A 24,871-nucleotide genomic window follows, 5' to 3' on the forward strand; every position below is an offset into this window, starting at 1 on the left:
TATGTTCACCTTTTCACAAAAAATGAACTTACTCCAAATATCCTGCACATGGTGGTCGTGATGCCCCCTGTTGCCGGGTGGTGCCAGCTGCAGATCTCCTAACTTCCCCCAGCCCCCTTCAGTGCCCTTTATTCTGCCACAGAGCCTCCAGCCACCCATAGTGCTCCCAAACTCAGCTCTCAGCCCCCACAGTTCCCCCAGACCCCTTCAATGCCCCTTAGATTGCCACAGAGCCTCCAGCCACCCACAGTGCTCCCATACTTAGCCCTCAGCCCCCACAGTTCCCCCAGATCCCTTCAGTGCCCTCAGCTTGCCACAGAGCCTCTAGCCACCTATAGTGCTACCAAACTCAAACAGTGCACCTCTTGGTCCAGCCAGTCTTCCACATTGCGCTTACAAGGCAACCAGCATTCTGGAAAGGCTTCCAGCCCCTTCCAGAAACCCCATCCCCTACCGTTGTCCCCAACTTCCTCCAGAAACCTTATCATGTCTGGAGTAGAGTTATCTAACCTCCTCCAGAACCCCCATCTTACCACAGTGACACCTAGCTCCATCCTCTTTCAGCTTTTTAATACATATTTTGTATCCCAATACTTTTTATTTTTACTGTTGGAGCATTGAAGGTTTTGGAAGAATTTACCAGACCCTAGTCTCAAGGTTGAAGACCACTGACATAAATAGATGAACACATTCACAACCAGGGAAAAAACAAAACAATATAAACCTTAAAGTGCTTCAAAGTGCAGACTTACTACTCGGCGCAGTGTTCCGTCACCATGCATTTAATCAGCGCAACGTGTCCCCTCAGGGCCCCCCGGAGGTTAAGAGGATGCAGACTTTGTGTTCTGTAGTTCACCTGTAATTTATTTTAGAGAAAGCCGGTGTTCCAGACAGAGTGAGCCAAGTTTTTTTTTTTCCATCCTGTCCTGCTCCGTAAGAGTGATAATCTGGGGCTCTCGGCTGCAGCTGTCTTTCTGTATCCAAAAGGATTTCGTCCTCTTCTGTAGCTGTCAGTTACATGACTCCTCGAGCCGCTCTGCCCTTCATAGTGAACGGATAAGGACAGAGGGGTCTGGTGTGAAGTTGTAGCATCACAAGAGTCTGAAAGTCCCCCCTCTCCCCCCCCCCCCCTCCTTAGATAAATTTAGCGGAAGTAATTTTTGGAAGACTATGGCGATCACAAATCGCTCTGATAGATGAGTTGGGAAATTTCGAATCTGCAAGTGAAGTCCTCCTAGATGACAACTGACTCTAAGTCACTTTGTCCTCAACTAACTCTTACCGGTCTTGCGTAGCCGATAGATTTCATGCCGGGAAATGCAACACCATAACAGCTCTGCTAAGTTTTATAAATCCTTTCTCTGCCCTGTGTGACTTGATGAGGCAATAATCACAATTTGCATCCTCCAAAAAAACAAAAAGCTAATCATCAACTTGTTCCCGGGAGGTTTAGCATAGGCCTTGATCTTTGGCAATCGTCATTCAGGCCAACTCTAAGAGGAGGAAATTTATTGGCGCTTCTGATAATATTCGACTCACGTTTGATATAATTTGCAGCTGAACTCCAATCAAGTCGTTAAATACACATAAAATACATATGGGAGCTGTTTTTCCTGAAGAAGGTTCATCCAGTCCTGAGAGTTATACAAACCTGCCAGACAGTACAGTATTTCTGGTGACCTGATATTTCTCTGCTGCAGTTAATCCTTACAGAATGGTCACCGCTCCACCCCCAACCTGTAATAGGACAGTAGCATTGCCACTCTTGTTCTGTTAAAATAAGGGGCATGGGCAGGAGAGGGGCTACCTGTGCTGAATAATGGGTGCGGCCGAATTACCAGTAGGAGGACTTAAATGGGTATGGTAAAATAAAACCTAAGCCTACTCTGCTCTTGTTCAAGAGTGGGTAAGAGCTCACCGGTCTTAAGAAGGTAATGCAGAAAAGGCAAGGTCCAGAAGTGCATAAGGTAATGAGTGCATAGGTCAGGAGTGTGCAATGCAGAGATTGCATGGGTCAGGAGTGTGTACTGCAGAGATTGCATGGGTCAGGAGTGGATGAAGTAAAGAGTGCGCGGGACAGGAGTGTGTAATGCAAAGAGCGCAAGGGTCAGGAGTGCATAAGGTAAAGAGTACACGGGTCAGTAATGTGTAATGTACAGAGTGCATGGGTCAGGAGTGCATATAGTAAAGAGTGCATGGGTCAGTTGTGTGTAATGCAGAGAGTGCAAAGGTCAGGAATGCATAAAATATTGAGTGCATGGGTCAGAAGTGAGTAATATGGAGAGTGCTTGGGTAAGGAGTGCCTAAAGTAAAGAGTGCATGGGTCGGACGTGTGTAATGCAGAGAGTGCATGGGTCAGGAGTGGATGAAGTAAAGAGTGCATGGGCCAGAAGTGTGTAATTCAGAGGGTGCATGGGTCAGGAGTGCATAAAGTAAAGTGTGCACGGGTCAGAAGTGTTTATTGTACAGAGTGCATGGGTCAGGAATGCATATAGTAAAGAGTGCATGGGTCAGGAATGCATATAGTAAAGAGTGCATGGGTCAGGAGTGTGTAATGCAGAGAGTGAAAAGGTCTGGAGTGCATAAAGTATTAAGTGCATGGGTCAGAAGTGTGTAATATAGAGAGTGCATGGGTGAGGAGTGTATGAAGTAAAGAGTGCAAAGGTCAGGAGTGTGTAATGCAGGGAGTGCATGGGTCGGGAGTGCATAAAATTAAAAGGTGAACGGGTCAGGAGTGTATAATGCAGAGAGTGCATGGGTAAGGAGTGCATAAAGTAAAGAGTGCATGAGTCAGGAGATGTTTAATGCAGAGAGTGCATGGGTCAGGAGTGTATAAAGTAAAGAGTGCACGAGTCAGGAGTGTGTAATGCAGAGAGTGCAAGGGTCAGAAGTGCATAAAATTAAAAATCGAACGGGTCAGGACTCGCAGAGAGTGCATGGGTCAGGAGTGCATAAAGTAAAGAGTGCACAGTTTAGGAGTGTGTAATACAGAAAGGGAAATGGTCAGGAGTGCATAAGGTAAAGAGTGCATGGGTCAGTAGTGTGTAATGTACAAAGTGCATGGGTCAGGAGTGTGTATTGCAGAGAATGCATGGGTCAGGAATGCATAAAGTAAAGAGTGCACAGTTTAGGAGTGTGTAATGCAGAAAGCGGAATGGTCAGGAGTGCATAAGGTAAAGAGTGCATGGGTCAGTAGTGTGTAATGTACAAAGTGCATGGGTCAGGAGTGTGTATTGCAGAGAATGCATGGGTCAGGAGTGCGTAAAGTAAAGCATGCACAGTTCAGGAGTGTGTAATGCAGAGAGCACAAGAGTCAGGAGTGATTAAAGAAAGCTTGAGAACAGGCTTGTTCATTGTGCACCCATTTACACCCCCTTTTCCCCATTTCTGGCTTATTTACTAAACAACTTTTTCCTGTTGAATTCCTATTACCTGTCCTTAAATGACAAATAAGTTCTGCAACTGCTAGGCAACATGGGCCTTCCCCCTAACAACCAAGAATGATTGGCATCCCTTTCCTAAATAAGGGACAAACTAAATCAATATGGTGAGCACCGATTTACTTTCTGGGACACTCCCGTACTATACAGGATCGGTGGCAACCCTATTGGACACTGAAGGAGCAGCAGCTGCAGCACACTGACGAGGTCGTCTCTCTGCACTCTTCTCATGTTAGCATATCCAATATCAGCACACCTAATTGGCCCAAGTGTTTACCCAAGCACGGATTGATGAAAGTGTACCGTAAGTGTTTTTGAAAGCTTGCATCTTAAAATATATTCAGGTATCCACATGACTACCCAAAGCTAACACAGTTCAATACTTTTCTGCTAGAAGATTTTCAGATAGGAAGTTTGCATGGTCTTTAGAGTGCCACAAATCTGGGCTGAATCCAGAACTTCAGAATAAAACAAACAGAAGAAAGAACCAACACATTTCGGGGGCTTAGGACTCCCCTTCATCAGGATAAGAGATCAAGACATTATAAATAAAATGAGTATATGAAAGAACAATTAGGTGTCCTAACTGATAGATAAATTCTACTACATATGACGGATATAATATTATATATAAAAAGCACTAATAAAATTAGAGGCAGCATTATCTTTGGATTATAAATGAAAAATAAAAATTTGTACAAGACCACAAAACACTATCATCCCCCTGGCAGGACCCTCGTAAAAAATTAAAACGCCTGCCCTATTGCCCATATTTATCTTGGTAAGCCAACTAGCACAAAGCTAAATTTATCCCTCCCGCTCCTGACACAGCCCATTCAAACGTGCACCTGCCATGCGGTAGTTGAAATAGCTTATGTAGGATGGCAGTCAGGGCCCCCCACATGCTCTCCGGATCTACTGCAGTGGAGCATGTAAGGCTTGCTGGATAATCGGCCCCACTGAAATCCGGTATGCCTTCCACAACAAGGGATCTCCGAGCTCGACTGTGTTATTTTTAGCAGGGAAAACATTTTAAGAGCCTATTCATGCATGCCCTAAAACAGGATCATTTAAAAGTAGTATTCTTTTTAAAAGCAAAATGTTTTTGGCAAGGAACCAAGACATACCAGGCCTCATGATTGAGTGTCTGAGAAAAGGACTGTCTGTTTTTGTATGTGGCAATCAGAAGTGATTGGTTCTGCAATATTCGAACTGGTCCAGGACTGTGTGACTGATGCCGCGTACACACGACCGGTCTTCCCGACGGACTTTCGGCGGAGTTCCGACTGACTTTTCCAAATGAACGGACTTGGCCACCCACAATCACACCAAAGTCCGACAGATTCAAACGTGATGCCGTACGACCGGACTAGAATAAGGAAGTTCGTAGCCAGTAGCCAATAGCTGCCCTAGCGTTGGTTTTCATCCGTCGGACTAGAATACACACGAGCGGATTTCTCGATAGGAACTGGGTCTGGCGGAGTTCTGGCGAAAAAATTTGAAACATGTTCTATTTCTAAAGTCCTTCAGATTTTTGGACAGCAAAGGTCCGATGGAGCTCACACACAATCGAATTGTCCGACGGATTCGCTCTGTCGGACCTTTGCTGTCGAAAAGTCCAGTGGTGTGTATGTGGCATAAGGGTAATGCAAGCAGTTGTTCACTTACAGTCATTAGATTGTCAGCCCTAAACCTATAACAAACAGGTGTAGCCAGGTCCACCTCCCCTTGCCCCCTACCCTTGGTGATGTGCTTTGTCTAGCACAGTGGAACACACAGTGATCAAAGGAGGAACCTACAAAGCAGCTCTATACCTGTAACACCAAGTGTAGCCAGGTCCACTTTCCCTGACCACCTTCCCTTAGTAATGTCCTCGATCTGGCACAGTGGAACATACAGGAGCCAAGGTAGGGCTGTACAAAGCAGCCCTAAATGTCTAACAGCAGGTGTAGCCAGGTTCACCTCCTCTCACCTCCTTCTCGTAGTGATGTCCTCAATCTGGCACAGTGAAACAGCAAACAGTGGCCATGGGGGGACCCTACAAAGCAGCACTGAACCTCTAACAACAGGTGTAGTGAGATCCACCTCCTCTTTCTGTCTACCCTTGATGATGTCCTTGGTCTAGCCAACAGTGTACTATGGACACAGAAGGACTCTACACAGTAGCCTAAAACCTCTATCAGCGAGTGTAGCCAGGTCCACCTCCCTTTGATGATATCCTTGATCTAGCCCAGGGAAACAGCATACAGTGGATATGGAAGGACCCTACACAGTAGTCCTAAACCTCTAGCAGCAGGTCTAGCCTCTTATTGCCTTCTTCCCTTGGTGATTTCCTTAGTCTGAAAAATGTACAGCGGCCACAGGTGAACCCTATATAGTAACCCTAAATCTTTAACAGCAGGTATAGCCAGGTCCACCTCCTCCTGCCTCCTTTCCTTGGTGATGTCCTCAATCTGGCACAGGGGAAAAGAATACCATGGACACAAGAGGATCCTACATAGTAGCCCTAAACTTCTAATAGCAGTTGAAGCCAAGTTCACCTCTCCTTGCCTCCTTTCCTTGTTGATGTCCTGGGTCTGGCATGGCAGAACAGCATACAGTGGCCCTGGGAGGATCCTAGAAAGCAGCCAAAACCTTTAACAAAAGATCTATCCAGGTCAACCTCCCCTTTGCATCCACCCTTGATGATGTCCTTAGTCTAGCACAGGGATCACCCAAACTTTCTAAACAAAGGTTCCATTTCCTGTCCTACAGATTGGGGGGGGGGCTGGCTGGACTAGAGCCAGTAGGAGAAGAAAATGTCCTAGTGGTGGCCAGTGGTAGTAAATAATGCCCTAACTTTGGTGTTAGTAGTGCCACATCATTGATGTCAGTGGAAGGAATAGTGCCCCATTGTTGGTGTCATTGGAAAGCATTCTGCTCCCTCCTTGGTGTCAGTTGGAGGAATTGCACCCCATTGTTGGTGTCAGTGGGGGGAATAGCGCCCCATCATTGGTGTCAGTTGGAGGAATTGTGCCTCATTGTTGGTATCAGTGGGGGGAATAGTGCCCCATCATTGGTGTCGCTGGAAAGAACTCTGCCCCATCGTGGGTGTCAGTGGGAGTAATTGTGTCCTTTGATTTGTGTCAGTGGGGGGAATAGTGCCCCATTGGTGTCAGTGGGAAGAATAGTGGTTCATCGTTGGTGTCAGTGGGAGGAATAGGGGTTTAACATTGGTGTCAGTGGGAGGAATAGTGGACCATTGTTGGTGTCAATGGAAGAAATTATTCCCTATCATTGATGTCAATGGGAGGAATATTGCCCCATTGTTGGTGTCAATGGAATAATATGTGTCCTTTTGATGGTATCAGTGGGAGGAATAGTGCCCCATTGTTAGTGTCAGCAACAGGAATTATGCACTATGGTTGTTGTCAGTGGATGGAATAGTGCCCCAAGGGCCAGATAAAGGCAAGCAAAGGCATCCGGCTCCAGGGTCACAGTTTGGAGACCACTGGTCTAGCGCAAGGGAAGAGCGTGCAATGGACACAGAAGAATCCTAGCTATAAACTTTTAACAGCAAGTCTAGCCATGTTCACCTTCTCTTGCCCCCTTCCCTCGGTGATGTCCACAGTCTGGTACAGTGGAACAGAAGATTGTGGGCACAGGAGGACCCTAAATAGTAGTCCTTAACCTCTAAAAGCAGGTGTAGCCAGGTCCACCTCCCCTTGCCTCCTTCCCTTGTTGGTGTCCTTGGTCTGTAACAGTGGAACAGCATACGGTGGACACAGTAGAACCATATATAGTAGCTTTAAGCCTCTAAAGCAGGTGTAGCTAGGCACACTTCCCCCTTGCCTCCTTCTCTTGGTGATGCCCTTCATCTAGCATAATAGAATGGAGTACAGTGGGCACAAGAGGACTCTACAAAGCTTGGCCTAGGAGGAAGCAAAAAGGAAAAAAGGTTCGCCTGGCAAAATTATGAAAATAATTGTAGATCTGTATGCGGATCTGTACTCATTAATGCATCCCTAAATCCGGTCAATAGGGGAAACCCCAAGGGTTCCCTTAGGTAGCCTACTTGTCTACTTAAGTCTGAGTAAGTCTTTATTGTATGTAACAAGAAGCCAGAAGAAAACGCCAGCGTGTTTCCAGGCATCCAAACTCTATCTGACTAGTGACCCATACCATTGTATCTAAAACCTCTATATTTTTCAGCAAATTCTCTAGTAATCTGCTTAATCATAGCTAGAATACAAGCCTTAATAAAGGGGGATTTTTGGCTTCGAAACGCGTTGGCTTTTTCCTTCTGGTTTCTTGTCCCATGCAGTAAGAATGACTGAACCTTGACCAGATAAGTGGTACTGTCATCCTTATTAACCTATTTCGGTCTCTGCGCTGTGTGGCGGAGCTGTGTAAGTCTCACAACTGGATGGACAGAATTACAAGTCCTTTGGCAGGTAAAACAACTCCCGTAGACTGTGTGTTTTTTTCAGAATCCAAGCCCTGATGAGGAGTGATTGGAGTTTTCTTACTGACTTCTGCCACATGCAATAAAGACTTAAGCTGGCTATACACTAGTAGATTTTTTGTTTTTAGGAACGTTCTTTCGATTTTCTAATCATTATTGGGGTCAAATCGTCATTCAATTCTGACGGCAAGGACCAGAAAATTCTAACAAGATGGAAATATTTTTCACAAACAAATTTCTTAACAGTGTATGTGATTTTCATTTGGTAAAGTCCATTTGTTTCAAAATTGAATGTTAGAAAAAAATGTAAGCACTTTTGAACACCATTCATGAAGCCATCAAGACCATAACCAGATGGGTGGCACTGTCCGTCTTATTGACCTTTTTTAGGGGTGTGCAGTGATGTTGAACTGTGTAAATCTCAGGACTGGATGGACAGAAATGCAAGTCCTCTGGTAGGTAAGACAGCTCCCAGTGATATATTTCAGATTCCAAGCCCTGGTGAAGGGAGATTTCTGACCCCGGAACGTGTTGGGCATTTGTTCTGCTTTTTTGTTATGTACAATATACCTTAAAAACCTTCTTCAAGGTTGTATAAATCTCAGAACTAGATGGACAGAATGCAAAGTCCTTCGGCAGGTAAAACAGCTCCCATCAATACATTTCAAATTTCCAAGCCTTGATGAAGGGGGATTTCTGACCCTGAAACCCCAACAAGACCAGTGACACACTCATCCTTATTACCTTGTTCAGGGTTGTGCTGTAGGGTTGTTTTGTGTAAATCTCAGAATTGGATGGACAGAAATGCAAGTCTTTGGCAGGTAAAACTCCTCCATTTGATAGAAATGTTAAAATCCAAGTCCTGATGAAGGGGATTTCTGACCCTGAAACACGTTGGTTATTTGGATTTTTTTTTTTTTTTGGTGCAATGAGGACTTACCGGACTTCTTACTCTTCTTATTACCTCCTTCAGGGTTGTTCTGTGTAATCTCAGAACTGGATTGACAAATAAAAGCCTTTGACAGGTAAAATATATGCGTTTCAGAATCCAAGCCCTGATGAGGGGGGGGGGAATCTGAACCCGAAACACATTGGTATTCTGATTGTTTAGCTCATACCATATAAAGACTTACTGGACCTTAACCAGACAAGTGTCACCCTCATCCTTTTTAACTTCTTCAGGGTTGTGCTGTTGGGCTGAGCTGTGTAGATCTCAGGACTGGATGGACAGGAATACAAGTCGACCTGCTGAGGGGGGATTTCTGACCCTGAAACACGTTGATATTCTGATTTATTAGCTCATGCCATATAAAGACTTTCTGAACTTTAACCAGACAAGCACCACCCTCATCCTTATCACTTGGCGGCACAGTGGTGTAGTGGTTAGCACTCTCACCTAGCAGTAAGAAGGGTCGCTAGTTCAAATCCCAACCACGACACTACCTGCCTGGAGTTTGCATGTTCTCCCGGTGCCTGCGTGGGTTTCCTCCCACACTCCAAAGACATGCAGGTAGGTTAATTGGCTTTTGTCCAAAATTAGCCCTAGTATATGAATGGGGACCTTGGATTGTGGGCTCCTTGAGGGTAGGGACTGATGTGAGTGTACAATGTACAGGGATAGGAACAATTGTAGACACTCAGGTTGAACTGGATGGACTGGTGTCTTTATTCAACCTTACTAACTATGTAACTATGTTCTTCAGGGTTGTGCTGTGGGGCTGAGCTGTGTAGATCTTAGGACTGGATGTACAAGTCTTTGGCAGGTAAAATATATCTGTTTCAGAATTTAAGCACTAATGAGGGGGGGATTTCTGACCCCGAAACACGTTGGTATTCAGATTGTTTTTCGCTCATGCCATATAAAGACTTATTAACAAGCACCACCCTCATCATTATCACCTTCTTCAGGGTTGTGCTGTTGCTGAGCTGTGTAGATCTCAGAACTGGATGCACAAATGCAAGCCTTTGGCAGATAAAATATATCTGTTTTAGAGTTCAAGCCCTGATGAGGGGGAATTTCTGACCTCGAAACACGTTGGTATTCAGATTTTTTAGCTCATGCCATATAAAGACCTACTTGACCTTAACCAGACAAACACCACCCTCATCCTTATCACCTTCTGCAGGGTTGTGCTGTGGGGCTGAACTGTGTAGATCTCAGGATTGGATGGGCAGAAATACAAGTCGCCCTGATGAGGGGGGATTTCTGAACCTGAAACACGTTGGTATGCAGATTTTTTAGCTCATGCCATATAAGGACTTACTGGACCTTAACCAGACAAGTGTCACCCTCATCCTAATCAACTTCTTCATGGTTGTGCTACGGGGCTGAGCTGTGTAGATCTCAGGACTGGATGGACAGACATACAAGTCTTTGGCAGGTAAAATATGTGTTTCAGAATCCAAGCACTGATGAGGGGAGGTTTCTGACCTTGAAACACGTTGGTATTCAGATTTTTTAGCTCATGCCATATAAAGACTTACTGGACCTTAACCAGACAAACACCACCCTCATCCTTATCACCTTCTGCAGGGTTGTGCTGTGGGGCTGAGCTGTGTAGATCTCAGGACTGGATGGGCAGAAATACAAGTCGCCCTGATGAAGGGGGATTTCTGACCCCGAAACACGTTGGTATTCAGATTTTTTTTTATAGCCCATGCCATATAAAGACTTACTGGACCTTAACCAGACAAGCGCCACCCTCATCCTTATCACCTTCTTCAGGGTTGTGCTGTGGGGCTGAGCTGTGTAGATCTCAGGACAGGATGGAAAATTACAAGCCTTTGGCAGATAAAATATATCTGTTTCAGAATCCAAGCACTGATGAGGGGAGGTTTCTGACCCCGAAACACGTTGGTATTCAGATTTTTTTAGCTCATGCCATATAAGGACTTACTGGACCTTAACCAGACAAGCGCTACCCTCATCCTTATCACCATCTTCAGGGTTGTGCTGTGGGGCTGAGCTGTGTAGATCTCAGAACTGGATGGGCAGAAATACAAGTCGCCCTGATGAAGGGGGATTTCTGACCCCGAAACACGTTGGTATTCAGATTTTCTTTTTTTTTTAGCTCATGCCATATAAAGACTTATTGGACCTTAACCAGACAAGTGTCACCCTCATCCTTATCACCTTCTTCAGGGTTGTGCTGTGGGGCTGAGCTGTGTAGATCTCAGGACTGGATGGCCGAAAGTTCAAAGACATTTATCACCAACGGAAAAGTCGAGAAGATATGATTACCTCCAATACTTCAGAGGCACACGCCACTCGTGATGTCCGCCGTTGCATTTTTACTACGCAGCCCATAAAAACAGGTCAGCTTTCGCCTTCCATTGGCCTCTCCGGTTATTTATTTTGTTTTATTGCGGCACGTTCTTCCAGGTCGCGATCGTAAACCCGGAACGATCGTCCCCCTCACATGTTGCCTGTTAATGGCTCACACATGTAATCGCATCAAGCGAGGCGTCCCGGGGCGGGTGATTGATTTGATTTAGTGATATTTTGCAGAGAAACGCACACCGAGGAGATGCGCGGGCCAAGAGCGTTCTCCCATGGGGGTAACTCCAACCAGGTGCCTGCGGAGGACGGGGGAGGGGGGGGAGCAGCCATATTGGATTTGTCAAGGGGGCCTCTGGGGAGCATGCTAAGTAATGCATCACTAATGGGTTCAGATTGGGTCTGCTAACAGCTGGCGGACAGGTTGTGGGAGCCGAGCAGGAGAAGCCGCGCCGGAGATACGTCGGGTGTTCCTTACCGGTGTGATCCGGAGATGAGAGGACTTTCCAGGCTTCTTCCTCTCTAAACCTGGCACATGCCACTGCAGTGTATTTCCTATCAACCGCTGGGCTGCAGCAGCTGGAGGAGGTAGCAGAGCAAGCAGTGGAATTGGTTACGTTATTCTTCTTTTAGCCAGGGCCGGGACAAGGGGTGGGCAGGAGGGTCGCCGGCCATGGGCACTGCAGTATTATATGAGGTGGGGGGCACTGCAAGGAGAGAGAGAGGAGGAATTTGTTGGGAGGGGGCATCTGGGGGGTTTCAAATTTGGGGGGGGTGTGCTAGGAGCGGTGATTTAGGTTGAGAGGGAGGATTTGTGCCAGAAGAGGCGATATGGTAGAGGGAGGGGATTTGTTTTTCCAGGGGAAATTTGTTTGGGGGGGTATTTGTGCTAGTTGGGATGATTGGGGGGCGATTGTGGCAGGAGGGGAAATTTGGAGGAGGGAGGGATTTAGGGTGGGTGGAGAGGATGTGTAATGGGAAAGGTGCAAGGGAAAAGGAGGTGGGATTTCAGCAGGGGGGTGGATTTATACTGGGAGGAGGGGATATTTGTGCTGGAAGGGGGAGATTTGGAGTGTGGGGAGAGGATCTGTACTTGGAGGGGTGGCATTTTTTGTGGGGGGGGGATTAGTTTTGTGCTGGGGGTTTGGGGATGGGGGGCAAAAATTGTACCAGGAGCAGGGATTTCAGCGGGGGAGGATAGATTTGTACTGGAAGGAGGGGGTATTTGTGTCATTTGTGATGGGGGGGTTTGGGGGTGGGGGGCAAAGATTTTAGCTGGGAGGTGAGATTTCAGCAGGGGTGGATTTGTACTGGGAGGAGGAGATTTGGAGTGGGGGAAGAGGATCTGTACTTGGAGGTGTGGCATTTTTTTGGGGGGCATTTGTGCTGGGGGGTTTGGGGATGGGGGCAAAATTGTATCGGGAGGAAGGATTTCAGCGGGGGGGGGGTGGATTTATACTGGAAGGAGGGGATATTTGTGCATGTGTACATGGGGGGTTTTGGGGGGGGAATTTGTGCTGGGGGCTTTGGGGTGGGGTGCAAAGATTTCTGCTGGGAGGTGGGATTTCAGCAGGGGTAGATTTATACTGAGAGGAGGGGGTATTTGTGCTGGGAGGGGGAGATTTAGAGTGGGCGGAGAGGATCTGTACACAGAGGGGTGACTTTTTTTGGGGGGGGGGGCATTTGTGCTGGCGGGTTTGGGGGGCAAAAATTGCACCAAGTGGATGGATTTCAGTGGGGGAGGATGGATCTGTACTGGAAGGAGGTGGTATTTGTGGCATTTGTGCTGGGGGGGTTTGGGGGTGGGGAGGCAAAGATTTTAGCTGGGAGGTGGGATTTCAGCAGGGGTAGATTTTTACTGGGAGGAGGAGGGATTTCAGCAGGGAGGGTGGATTTGTACTGAAAGGAGGGGGTATTTCTGCATGTGTACACGGGATGTTTTTTTTTGGGGGGGGTGCATGTGTGCTGGGGGGTTTGTGGGTGGGGGGGCAAAGATTTTAGCTGAAAGGTGGGATTTCAGCAGGGGTGGATTTGTACTGGGAGAAGGGGGCATTTGTGCTGGAAGGGGGAGATTTGGAGTGGGGGAAGAGGATCTGTACTCGGAGGGGTGGCGTTTTTTTGGGGGGGGGGGGCATTTGTGCTGGGAGGTTTGGGGATGGGGGCAAAAATTGTACCAGGAGGAGGGATTTCAGCAGGGGGGTGGATTTGTACTGAAAGGTGGGGGTATTTGTGCATGTGTACATGGGGGTGTCTTTTGAGGGGGGGGGGCATTTGTGCTGGGGGGGTTTGGAAGTGGGGCAAAGATTTGTATTGGGAGTTGGGATTTCGGCAGGGGTGGTTTGTATTAGGATAGGAGATTTGGAGGGGGGGGGGATGTGTGGGGGGGGGTTCTTTTTTTTTTTTATTTGTTAATTTTTTTCATTTCTTTTTTTTTTTTTTTTTTATGTATTTATTTTTTTGAGTGGTGGGGTTTAAATATATTTGAAGGGCCCATTTCTGGTGCGTTTTGTTAGCGCGTAATGTTTAGTTTCTTGTCGCGTTTTATTAGGGCAGCCCGTTCAAATGAGAGGGCTGCCAATGCAACACAACGTAAAAAAGCAGACATAAAAAAAAAATACGCGCATGCGTGGCACCACAACGCACACCAGTTTGTTACCATGCATTGTGGCGCACTGTTACACACACGCGTTGGAGTGTGGCGTTGCCTTAGTGCATTGGGGTGCCCATCAAAAAAAAAAAAATCGCACTGCACCGCGCAGTGTGTTACCGCCCGCGTCATCGCAATACACTGCAGCGCCAACGTCTGTTTTCAGCCTCGAGTGGCGCCCTCTGTAATTTGCGGTCCCGCTCGCTGTCCTAGCAGGAAAGTCGCACCGGGTTAGGCAACGACAACCATAGTAAAATATGTAATAAGGAGAAGGCAGACCACCCACAGGAGGCTGACATGTGCAGAACGGATAACAGCCGACTGTCAGAAGGGTGAAGGGTACAGGTGTCCCCGTGTGGCACGCAGCGCCCCGTCCCGCTCACACATAGGTGTCATATTTGCTGCACATGTCGCTCTGAGATGAAAGGGTCACTTTTCAGTTGGAGAGCCATTTACAGATCTCACCCTCCTCCACCCTCCTTCCCAGAACACCCATCTGTCAAAAGCAAACCGTGCAATGTGGACAGACAGCCGCCCCCCCCCCATGTCAGGACAGCCGCCCCCCCCCCGACAAACCATAACGAGGGGAAGACGGGGGGGGGGGGGGGGGGGCATGGAAAACTGCGATACGCCGGCAGAAAAAACGTACAACCGTACATAGACCCCCATGAAGAAATATTCTGTCTAAAATAAATGTACCATCTTTAATCTGGAACGCTCACAACCAGCTGTTTATTTACTTTCTTTTCTTTCTTTTTTTAATGTATTTTTTTATTTTATTTTTGTATTTGTTTTTATGTTATTTATATTTGGAATTATTTTGTTTATTTTCTTTCTTTTTTTAATGTATATTTTTCATCCATTTACCTTATTTATAATCGCTGTGTTATGTATTTACTTTATTTATATATTATTTTGTTTACTTAATTTTTTTATTTACTTTATGTGTTAAGCCCCATATACACTATCATATTTTTTGCTGTTTTTTTCCTTCCGATTTACCAAAACCATATAATATGAGGTCAAATCAATTTGTTCAATTTGTATGCAATCAGGCAAGACCTGGTTTTGGTAAATCTGAAGGAAAAGGTCAGAAGAAAATCTGATAGTGTGTATGGGGCTTTAGCCTATTTTGTTTTTTATTTCTTTATTGTATTTATATTTGTTACTATTTATTTTTTATTTTTTTAGTTCACTTTTCACTTTATAATTATTTTGTTTGCTTTATTTTATTTATTTATATGTATTATTATTTTATTTTGTTTTTTATTTCTTGTTTTTTTTTTTTTTTATCTCAAACAAAGCTTTAATAAACTATTTATGCAAGCATTACAAAGTTCAGAACTTATGCACCACAGTGATACACTTATGTATATTTTGTTTGTTCTATGTTTTTTCAATCTTTATTTTATTTATATGTGTAATTATTTTTTTTTTAACTCTTTCTTTTATTTATATGTGTAATTATTTTGTTTGTTTGTTAAATCTTTCTTCCATTTATATGTGTAATTATTATTAATTTTTTTATTATTCTTTCTTTTATTTATATGTGCAATTATTTTGTTTGTTTTATTTTTCTCTAATATTTCTTTTATTTATAAGTGTCATTATTTTGTTTGTTTTATTTTCTTTCAATCTTTCTTTTATTTATATGTGTCATTTTTTTTTATCGTTCTTTTATTTATATGTGTAATATTTTTATTTTTTTGTTTAAATCTTTCTTTTATTTATATGTGCAATTATTTTATTTGTTTTATTTTTTTTCAATCTTTCAGTTATATGTCTAATTATTTTGTTTGTTTTATTTATTTTCTTCAATCTTTCTTTTATTTATATATATATATATGTAATTTTTTTTCAATCTTTCTTTTATTTATAAAGTGTAATTTATTTTATTTGTTTTATTTTTTCATTATATCTGTTATTTGTGTAATTATTTTGCTTGTTTTTTTTTCAATCTTTCTTTTATTTATATGTGTCTTTTTTTTATTGTTCTTTTATTTATATGTGTAATTATTTTGTTTTATTTTTTTCAATTTTTCTTTTATTTATATGTGCAATTATTTATTTTTTTCAATCTTTCATTTATATGTGTAATTATTTTGTTTGTTTTATTTTCTTTCAATCTTTCTTTTATTTATATGTGTGTAATTATTGTATTTTTTATTTTTTTTTCAATCTTACATTTATATGTGTAATTATTATGATTTTTTTTAATCATTCTTTTATTTATATGTGTAATAATTAGTTTTTTATTAAATCTTTCTTTTATTTATATGTGTAATTATTTTGTTTGTTTTATTGTTGCATTTATTTACTTACTATTTTTATATTTTTGGGACACACAAAGGCGGACAGGAGCAGAGTCAGGAATTGTGATTGGAGATCTCGAGACATCTGAGAAGGCGGGATCTGATTCCGCTCACGGGACTCCACCTATAACGAAAACCTCACTTTGGGGTGGAGTGGCCCTCGAAGAACGGCAGGTTCTCCTACAACGAGGAGGTTCCCTTTAATGGCGGTACAAGTGATAATATTCCCGCACAGCTGTCCGCACCGGCTCCTAATCTGCTGCACAGATCGAGGACGAGGGCGGGGGGGGGGGGGGGGGGGGCCGGGAACAGGACACCGGTGTGAGCGGATTCCCGGAGCAGCTGGGCCAGCCCGGACCACAAACACGGCATTTGTGCTGATATCCGAGACCCCGCTAATGTCTTTTCCAGTCAACGTGATCGGCCTGAAAGGAAGACTGTCTGTGCTGTGCACCGCAACCAATCGATGGCGGTTGGGTGTCCAGGACCAGCCCTGCAATCAGAGATTGTACAATCAGATTGTAACGTGTGCGGCGAGCTTTAAATGTAAGCTACTGATATAGCGCCAAAGACTTGAAATCTGGCCGTACGATCTTCATAAGATCTACCAACAAGTATGTAGTGCGAGGGCCGTCCTGATTGGACACCAATTGATTGAGTAGCTCCTCATATTATATGCTCTTGGTAAATCTTAACCAATTCTTGACCGCACTATAGCCGACAGATGGCCTACAGCGCGGTCGCCCGGTTCTGTCGGGGCGTCCATGGACGTTCTCCCAGATCCGCGCACCCCCCGCTGGGGCACGCTCTGTGATCACTGTGTCCTTTGGACATAGCTGATCCCACATCAGGGTAAAGAGCCTTTATCATGTGGTCAGCTGTATCCAATCACAGCTGATCACATGTGAACAGACTTGCCGGTTATCGGTATTCCTTTCCTCACACGCTGTCTCGGCATGAGGAGAGGCGAGTCGGGAACCTGGCAAGTGTGAAAGGGCACATTTACACTGATAATCGGAGCACTGATTATCAGCAGCATCAAATGGGGCAATCAGTGCCAGTACTGCCCGTCAGTGCCACCTCATCAGCGCACATCAGTGCAGACTATCAGTGGCTATCAGTGGCCATCAGTGCAGATTAGTGCAGACTATCAGTGCCGCTTCATCAGTGCAGACTATCAGTGCAGCCTCATCATCGCCCATCAGTGCAGACTATCTGTGCCCATCACTGCAACCTCATCAGTGCCCATCAGTGCAGCCTCATCAGTGCCCATCAGTGCAAACTATCAGTGCCCATCACTGCCACTTCATCAGTACAGACTATCAGTGCACATCAGTGCAGCCTCATCATCGCCCATCAGTGCAGACTATCAGTGCAACCTCATCAGTGCCCATCAGTGCAGCCTCATCAGTAACCATCAGTGCAAACTATCAGTGTCCTTCAGTGCCGCTTCATCAGTGCAGACTATCAGTGCACATAAGTTCCGCCTCATCAGTGCAGCCTCATCAGCGCCCATCAGTGCAGACTATCAGTGCCCATCAGTGCAGCCTCATCAGTGGCCATTAATGCAGTCTTATCAGTGCCCTTCAGTGAAGACTATTAGTGCCCATCAGTGCAGCCTATTAGTGCCCATCAGTGCAGCCTCATCAGCACTCATCAGTGCAGACTATCAGTGCCCATCAGTGCAGCCTCAACAGTGGCCATCAGTGCAGCCTCATCAGCGCCCATCAGTGCAGCCTCAGCAGTCACCATCAGTGCCCATCAGTGCCCTTCATCAGTGCAGACCATCAGTGCCGCCTCATCAGGTCAGCCCCATCAGCGCCCATCAATACAGCTTATAAGTGCCCATCAGGGCAGACTATTAGTGCCCATCAGTGCAGCCTTGTCAGTGGCCATCAGTGAAGCCTCATCAACGCCCATCAGTGCAGCCTATTAGTGCCTATCAGTGCAGCCTCATCAGTGGCCATCAGTGCAGACTATCAGTGCTCATCAGTGCAGCCTATTAGTGACTATCAGTGCAGCCTCATCAGTGGCCATCAGTGCAGACTATCAGTGCCGCCTCATCAGCACACATCAGTACAGCCTAGCAGTGCCTATTAGTGCCACATATCAGTGCCTCCTCATCACCGCTGCCTATTAGTGCAGCCTCATTAGCGCACATCAGTAAAGGAGAAAAATTACCTGTTTGCTAAATTTTATAACAAACCATGAAAAACATTTTTTTTTTCAATTGTGATTGAAAGTGTGACGGAGCTGAAATTGGCCTGGGCAGGAAAAGGGGGTAAAAAAGTGCCCAGTAGGCAATGGTTAAAGTCACCGAGACTTTAAGTTGCACAGATGTGAATGGTACTCATTGGAAAACATGGGGTGCGACTTGTCATGCGACTTTGGGGTCCAAAGTGCAAATGGGGACTGAAAGCCATATTCAACCCAAAAGCAAACATATTATATTGCAGCTTGCCCATTTTTAGATGTGATGGCTGCATTCGTTTTCCTTTTTTAGTCTTTCATTCTTCTATTTTTCATCTGGCGATCCAACCAGAAAGTCTGTTGTTTTTCAAAAGCACACGCTCTCCAGCAGAATGTATCAGTTTACAGGGATGAGGCAAACCATTTCTCACTGATGGGTGAGACAAAATGATCAGCTTTTATTTATTCATGTAAAACCTTTATTCTAATTAGAATAAACACTGTTTGCTGTAACTGCTTATAAAGTATCAGCTGGAGTTTGGCTTCAATTTAATAGTGTATTTAAATCTGCTAGTCCATCTAACATTCCACTACCCCCCCCCCCCCCCCGACTGACAATGCTGCTTTCTGCAGTACATCCTATGCTCCTTCATCCAGAGTGGGGAGCGCGCTAATACAGGAGGTGTGTTACTGGCCAGATCACCAAATGAAAACAGAGGGAGAAAAAAGCCTTAAAGAAAAAAAGAAAACAAATGCAGCCACTACATCTAAGGATGGGTACGCTGCAATATATTATGTTTTTTGGTTTCATACTGCTTCAAATCCCCAAACATTATATATTTTCTGAAAGGAGACACCTTGAAAAAAAAAAATAGTGATAGTTCCAATTTTAATGCGATACTAGTGAAATATTTCAGTAAAAGATACAGCAAAGTGGATTTTAGGGCAAAAGAACACAATATATGACTCTTTTTTTTGGTAAAATATAGAAGATGAAGTTGTGCCGAGTAAATAGATACCCAACATGCCAAAAAATAAATAAAAAATGGTGTGTGCCTGGGAATAGACAACAAACTTCGGAATCCTCTATTCTCTATAAGCGATGCTTACAGCGCCCCCTACAGGTCATCAGATTACAAGTCACCGTGAATATTGGACCCAGAATTATTATTCTCTCACTCTGGCATGCCAATATGTAATGTGTAGTAGTGCAATCAAGGTTTTGGTGCATAGGCACCCCCCTATGCGTACGTTTACATGCATATGTGCATCTATGTAAAGAGTTTTTTTAGGAGGGGGTTAAGGTCTTGAGTCTAACTTTTTTGTTCCACTTTATTACTATAAAAAAAGAGACCAATAGCCCCCTGCTGCCCTCCATTGAAGCTAATAGAGGGCGGAATGTGTTCCATTAGCTTCTTCCCTGGCCACAGTGGCCTAGGAAAGTGACAGAAGAATCTGGAGGCGATGTAATAGACGTCACTTCAAGGTTCTTACTATGTTCCACTTTATTGCTATTAAAAAAGAGACCAACAGCCCCCCCTATGTGGTAGCATGATCACTTTGACTTCTCTTTAATGACTCACCTGCCCTCCATTGAAGCTAATAGAGGGCAGAATGTGTTCCATTAGCTTCTTCCCCGGCCACAGTGGCCTAGGAAAGTGACAGAAGAACCTGGAGGCGACGTAATGGACATCACTTCAAGGTTCTTACTAAGTAGGGGAGATCAATGAAAAGATGCTCTGCTATGCCGGTCCCTGGCCCACAGGTGTGGCAGTGTAGACCAGACTATGTGGTGGGGGAAGGGGTGGGCAACACTGCAGAGGGTCCAAAGAAGCCAACAAAAGGCTTGTCAGGATGCAGGAACAGAGCTGAGGCTGTCAATCAGCTGGAGGTTCCTCTCTGTCACCATTGTTCTCTTGGTGTCAGGAAAACTTGTCCGAAGTGATTCATGCTGCTAGCAGAGGAACAAAGCAGCTGACAAAAGTGACACTTCACCTGCTTTTCTTTCCAGAAGGACAGAGACATCAGGCATCATCCAGGGTCTACTTCCTAGACTGGGCTGGTGGCTCAGAGTTGACAACTCCTGACAACTGGAATATATATATATATATATATATATATATATATATATATATATATATATATATATATATATATATATATATATATATATATATATATGTCCTGTTAACTAGTGGTTGTTACAAGACCATAGCTACAACTGTGGTAGGCACAACTTCATGCAGAAGAGATGGAGGAACATCCGTTCCCCCATCTCCTCTGTGAAGGATGAATCATTGGAAGCGATGAGGATCTGGTCACTATCAGCTTCGCACTATAGAGGGATATGCTTTGTTCATATTTCATGACTGAGGTTTACAGTCACAGTAACTGATATTGCAGCTGTTGGTAGATGTTGGAGAGTTAAACCTCCTGATGGGTTCATCTATTCCGTGAGGATTCTGATGGTGAGATCTCTTTTGCTGGGTTTCTGGGTCTGCACAGCTGGACAATGTAAGGTGGGCACACAAAGGTGGGCGCAAACATTCAAATCTACCAGTAGGACAGGAGTAGAGCTGGGAATTATATCAGGGCGATCTCTATGCTGGAGCCTCCAAGGGATACAAGAAACCAGATTAGATTTGAGTAATTTCTTCTAGAAGATCATGCTGGCCATACTGTACTGTACTGATTGTAGAATCTTTGTTATATATACCAATAATGATGCAGTATGAACACCTACCTGCCTAGCTAAAAATAAATGGATTGTTCAGACAGACCCTCAATCTTCATTGCTGTTTTGTTAGTAAATCTAAAGGAGATGTGCCGAGACAGTCCCGCATTTAGGTGCTCTGTCCCGATGTCCCACCTTACAACCTCTGTGCAATCAATACTTGTCAACATATTCTTTCCCAGCCCCTGGGACAAAGCCATCCCTGCCAATGGCTCACATGTAACATGCCCCCGTTTTTGGGCAGTTCCATCCAGATTATGCCCATTTTCCAGGGAGGCCTGCCCCTATGCACTGATCAGGTGTGGTCTCCTAGGTGCAGTGTATCAGCGGTTTTCCTGAAGGCTACCGGTGCTTTCCCATAGACTTCTATTAGATTGGGGGTATTGTCCCGGGATCACAGCTTCGTTCCTTATTTCAGTTGCCGATTATGTGCAGTAACTCAATAAAAAAGGCTTGAGCGGGCAAGTCCTGCATAGTTAGGGGCAGGACTCCCTGGAAAATGGCCATAATCTGGATGGAATTACCCAAAATGTGGACATGTTACCTGTGGGCCGTTGGCGGGGCTGACTTTGTCCCGGGGGTGCTGGAAAGAATATGTATTGATTGCACAGAGGTTGTAAGGTGGATGATCCCAGGACAGAGCCTGGCATACAACATCGGGACAGAGCACCTAGGTGTGGGTGTCCCTTATTTTTGAGTCATTCCCTTTAAAGTTAATAGGGCCAAAAAAAGCACAATTCTGTCCCAAAGAAACTCACGTACCTTTTTGAGCTTGATGCCAATCCACAGATGTGCACAAGAGCAGAATCTCTCCCTCCCTGCCCCCTGATTGGCTGAGACAGCAGAGGGAGCCATTTGCTTCCGCTGCTGTCAATCACAGCCATTGAGGGAGGGAACAGGGGGCCAGGTCTCATAGGCTCACAGAGGCAGCTCGGGAGCAAGCATGCACAAGTGCCCCCAGAGCAGGCATCTTGCTCTGGGGGGGGGGGTACTCGTCAGGGGGAGGGGCCAGGAGCTCCGGCGGAGGACCTGAGAAGAGGAGGATTGGGCTGTTCTGTGCAGAACCATTGCACAGAGCAGGTAAGTATGACATGTTTGATATTTAAAAAAAAAAAAAAACAGGTACTTTATGGTCGCCTCTGCTTATAAAAACGTTCATCATATGCTCATTTTCAATAGTCTATTTCTACTTTCAATTATACAATTATACAAAACTGCATGCGTATACATACAAAATAAAAGAAGGGTTCCTTCACTTAAGCTGGCTATACACTTGTAGATTCACAAATATTCTTTGTACATTCGACGACCGGACGTTTGCCATTTAAGTACTTTAAAAATAGTTTTTGCTTTTTCTATTTAATTTTGGAATGAATGCGTTTGCATTAACAAAAATCACATGCCAGTGGCAGCTGGTGCTCAGAACTTTTTTTTTTTTTTGGGGGGGGGGGGGGCGCAAACAAACTGAAAAATTCTGAAAACACTGAAGAAAAACATCAATTGCAGCCTCACTCTGCCATCAATTACAGCCATTGTGCCCACCATATGCAGCCATTGTTCCCATCATATGCAACCTCTGTGCCCATCATATGCAGCCACTGTGCCCATCATACGTAACCTGTGTTCCAATCATATGCAGCCTCTGTGCCCACCATATGCAGCTTCTGTGACAATCATTTGCAGTCTCTGTGCCCATCGTATGCAGCCTCTGTGATCACCATATGCACCCTCTGTGCCCATCATGTGCAGCTTCTGTACCTACCATATGCAGCCTCTGTGCCCACCATATGCACCTTCTGTGCCCATCATATGCAGCTTCTGATCACCATATGCACCCTCTGTGCCCATCATATGCACCCTCTGTGCCCATCATGTGCAGCTATTGTACCCACCATATGCAGCCTCTGTGCCCACCATATGCACCTTCTGTGCCCATCATATACAGCTTCTGTGCCCATCATATGCAGCCTCTGTGATCACCATATGCACCCTCTGTGCCCACCATATGCACCCTCTGTGCCCATCATGTGCAGCTTCTGTACCCACCATATGCTGCCTCTGTGCCTACCATATGCACCTTCTATGCCCATCATATGCAGCCTCTGTTCTCATCATATGCAGCCTCTGTGCCCATCATATGCACCTTCTGTGCCCATAATATGCAGCTTCTTTGGCCATCATATGCAGCCTCTGTGCCTATCATATACAGCTTTTGTGCCCACCATATGCAACTACTGTGCTCATAATATGCAGCCACTGTGACCCCCCCATTCGCCCCCGCCATCAGACCATCACTTACCCCATGCGGGTGACGGCAGTGAGCTGTGGTGATGGGCAGGGGACGGCTCGTGCATCCTCCATAGTTCCTGTGTGTCTCCTCCATTCCGCGGGGCACGGACACCGGCAGTACCTCCCGGGAGGAGGTACGGCACTTACCGCGCTGTTGGGTCCTCTCTGCTTCTGTGTCAGCAACGGCGGTGGAGGAGTCCGACCCTCCAGCTTCCTCCCCTGTGTGTCTATTCCGCCAAAGCGCCGGGCATCCAGTAGGATGCCCGGCACTTTGGCCAATTGGGAAACAGCTCTCACTGACCTGCTTCCTGATTGGCGGGGAGGCACTGTTGTGTAAAAATAGGAAAAATTAATTCGCTATGGTCGCACAACAGGGTGGGATCAGGGCGCACTCTCTGCGCCTCGGGCCCACCCTTTTTTGAAGCCTATTAGAGACTCAGACTCTAATCAGGTGCTTCAAAAAAAAAAAAAAAAAAACACCCCCTCCCATGCTGGCCATAGGTGTCCATTCGTCCGGCATCCTGAAAGAGGCCGGGTGCATGGATAGGGAGGCGGCGGCAGGGACTGGGGGGTGGCGCCCGTGCGCCCACAATGCACGGGCCACCCCTGCCACGTGCATTGTTGGAAATTTGTTCGAGAAAAATTTCTCATCCTGCTCCTTTAAATTTTCTCATCAGTGAGATCAAACGAACATCAATTCGACCCCCACTCTGCCATCAATTGCAGCCATTGTGCCCACCATATGCAGCCATTGTGCCCATCATATGCAACCTCTGTGCCCATCATATGCAGCCACTGTGCCCATCATACGTAACCTGTGTTCCAATCATATGCAGCCTCTGTGCCCATCATATGTACCCTCTGTGCCCACCATATGCAGCTTCTGTGACAATCATTTGCAGCCAGTAGGATGCCCGGCACTTTGGCCAATCGGGAAACAGGTCTCACTGACCTGCTTCCTGATTGATGGGGAGGCACTGTTGTGTAAAAATAGGGAAAATTTATTCGCTATGGTCGCACAACAGGGGGGATCAGGGCGCACTTTCTGTGCCCCGAGCCCACCATTTTTTGAAGCCTATTAGAGACTCAGGGGCCACCCCTGCCACGTGCATTGTTGGAAATATGTTCGAGAAAAATTTCTCATCCTGCTCCTTTGAATTTTCTCATCAGTGAGATCAAAACGAACATCAATTCGACCCCCACAAACAACTAGAAAATTGAACAGACATTCTTAAAATTAAATATTTTTAACAAAATTCTACTAGTGTATGACCAGTTTGAAGGTTTCATTGGACCGACAAGCCCACGTCCATGTTCACTACTCAAGTTAAAAGAAAAATGTTCTTTTAACTTGATTGAAAGGAAAAGAAAAATTGGTTAGCCGTTTAAGTCTAGCAATAATTTTTCTTAAAATTTTGGCTTAATTTTTTTTAGCTGTTTAAGTCTAGCAAAAAATTTTTTTTTATAAAAAGTTGGCTTAATCTGGTTAGTTGTTTAAGTCTAACAAACCTGTAAAAGCAAACATAACGTGTCATGAA

General features: G+C 45.1%; 1 protein-coding gene across 3 annotated transcripts in view; it reads right to left on the reverse strand.

The window, feature by feature from the left end:
* The window catches only part of HJV (hemojuvelin BMP co-receptor), a 72,885-nt gene that overhangs the window by 47,517 nt on the left and 497 nt on the right, over positions 1-24,871 (reverse strand). The window contains exon 1 of one of the 3 annotated variants that reach the window (XM_077464285.1): positions 857-1,100. The exons of 1 other annotated variant lie outside the window; for it this stretch is intronic. The gene's annotated coding sequence lies outside the window, so the exon portion shown is untranslated. Of the gene's footprint in view, positions 1-752; positions 1,101-24,871 lie in introns of those variants that run through there. One more of the 3 variants, XM_077464283.1, reaches the window with a different exon arrangement.

Source organism: Lithobates pipiens, unplaced genomic scaffold (assembly GCF_037356315.1).
Source record: "Lithobates pipiens isolate NorthernLeopardFrog02 unplaced genomic scaffold, aLitPip1_a1.2 Scaffold_30, whole genome shotgun sequence".
Classification (NCBI taxonomy): Eukaryota; Metazoa; Chordata; class Amphibia; order Anura; family Ranidae; genus Lithobates; species Lithobates pipiens.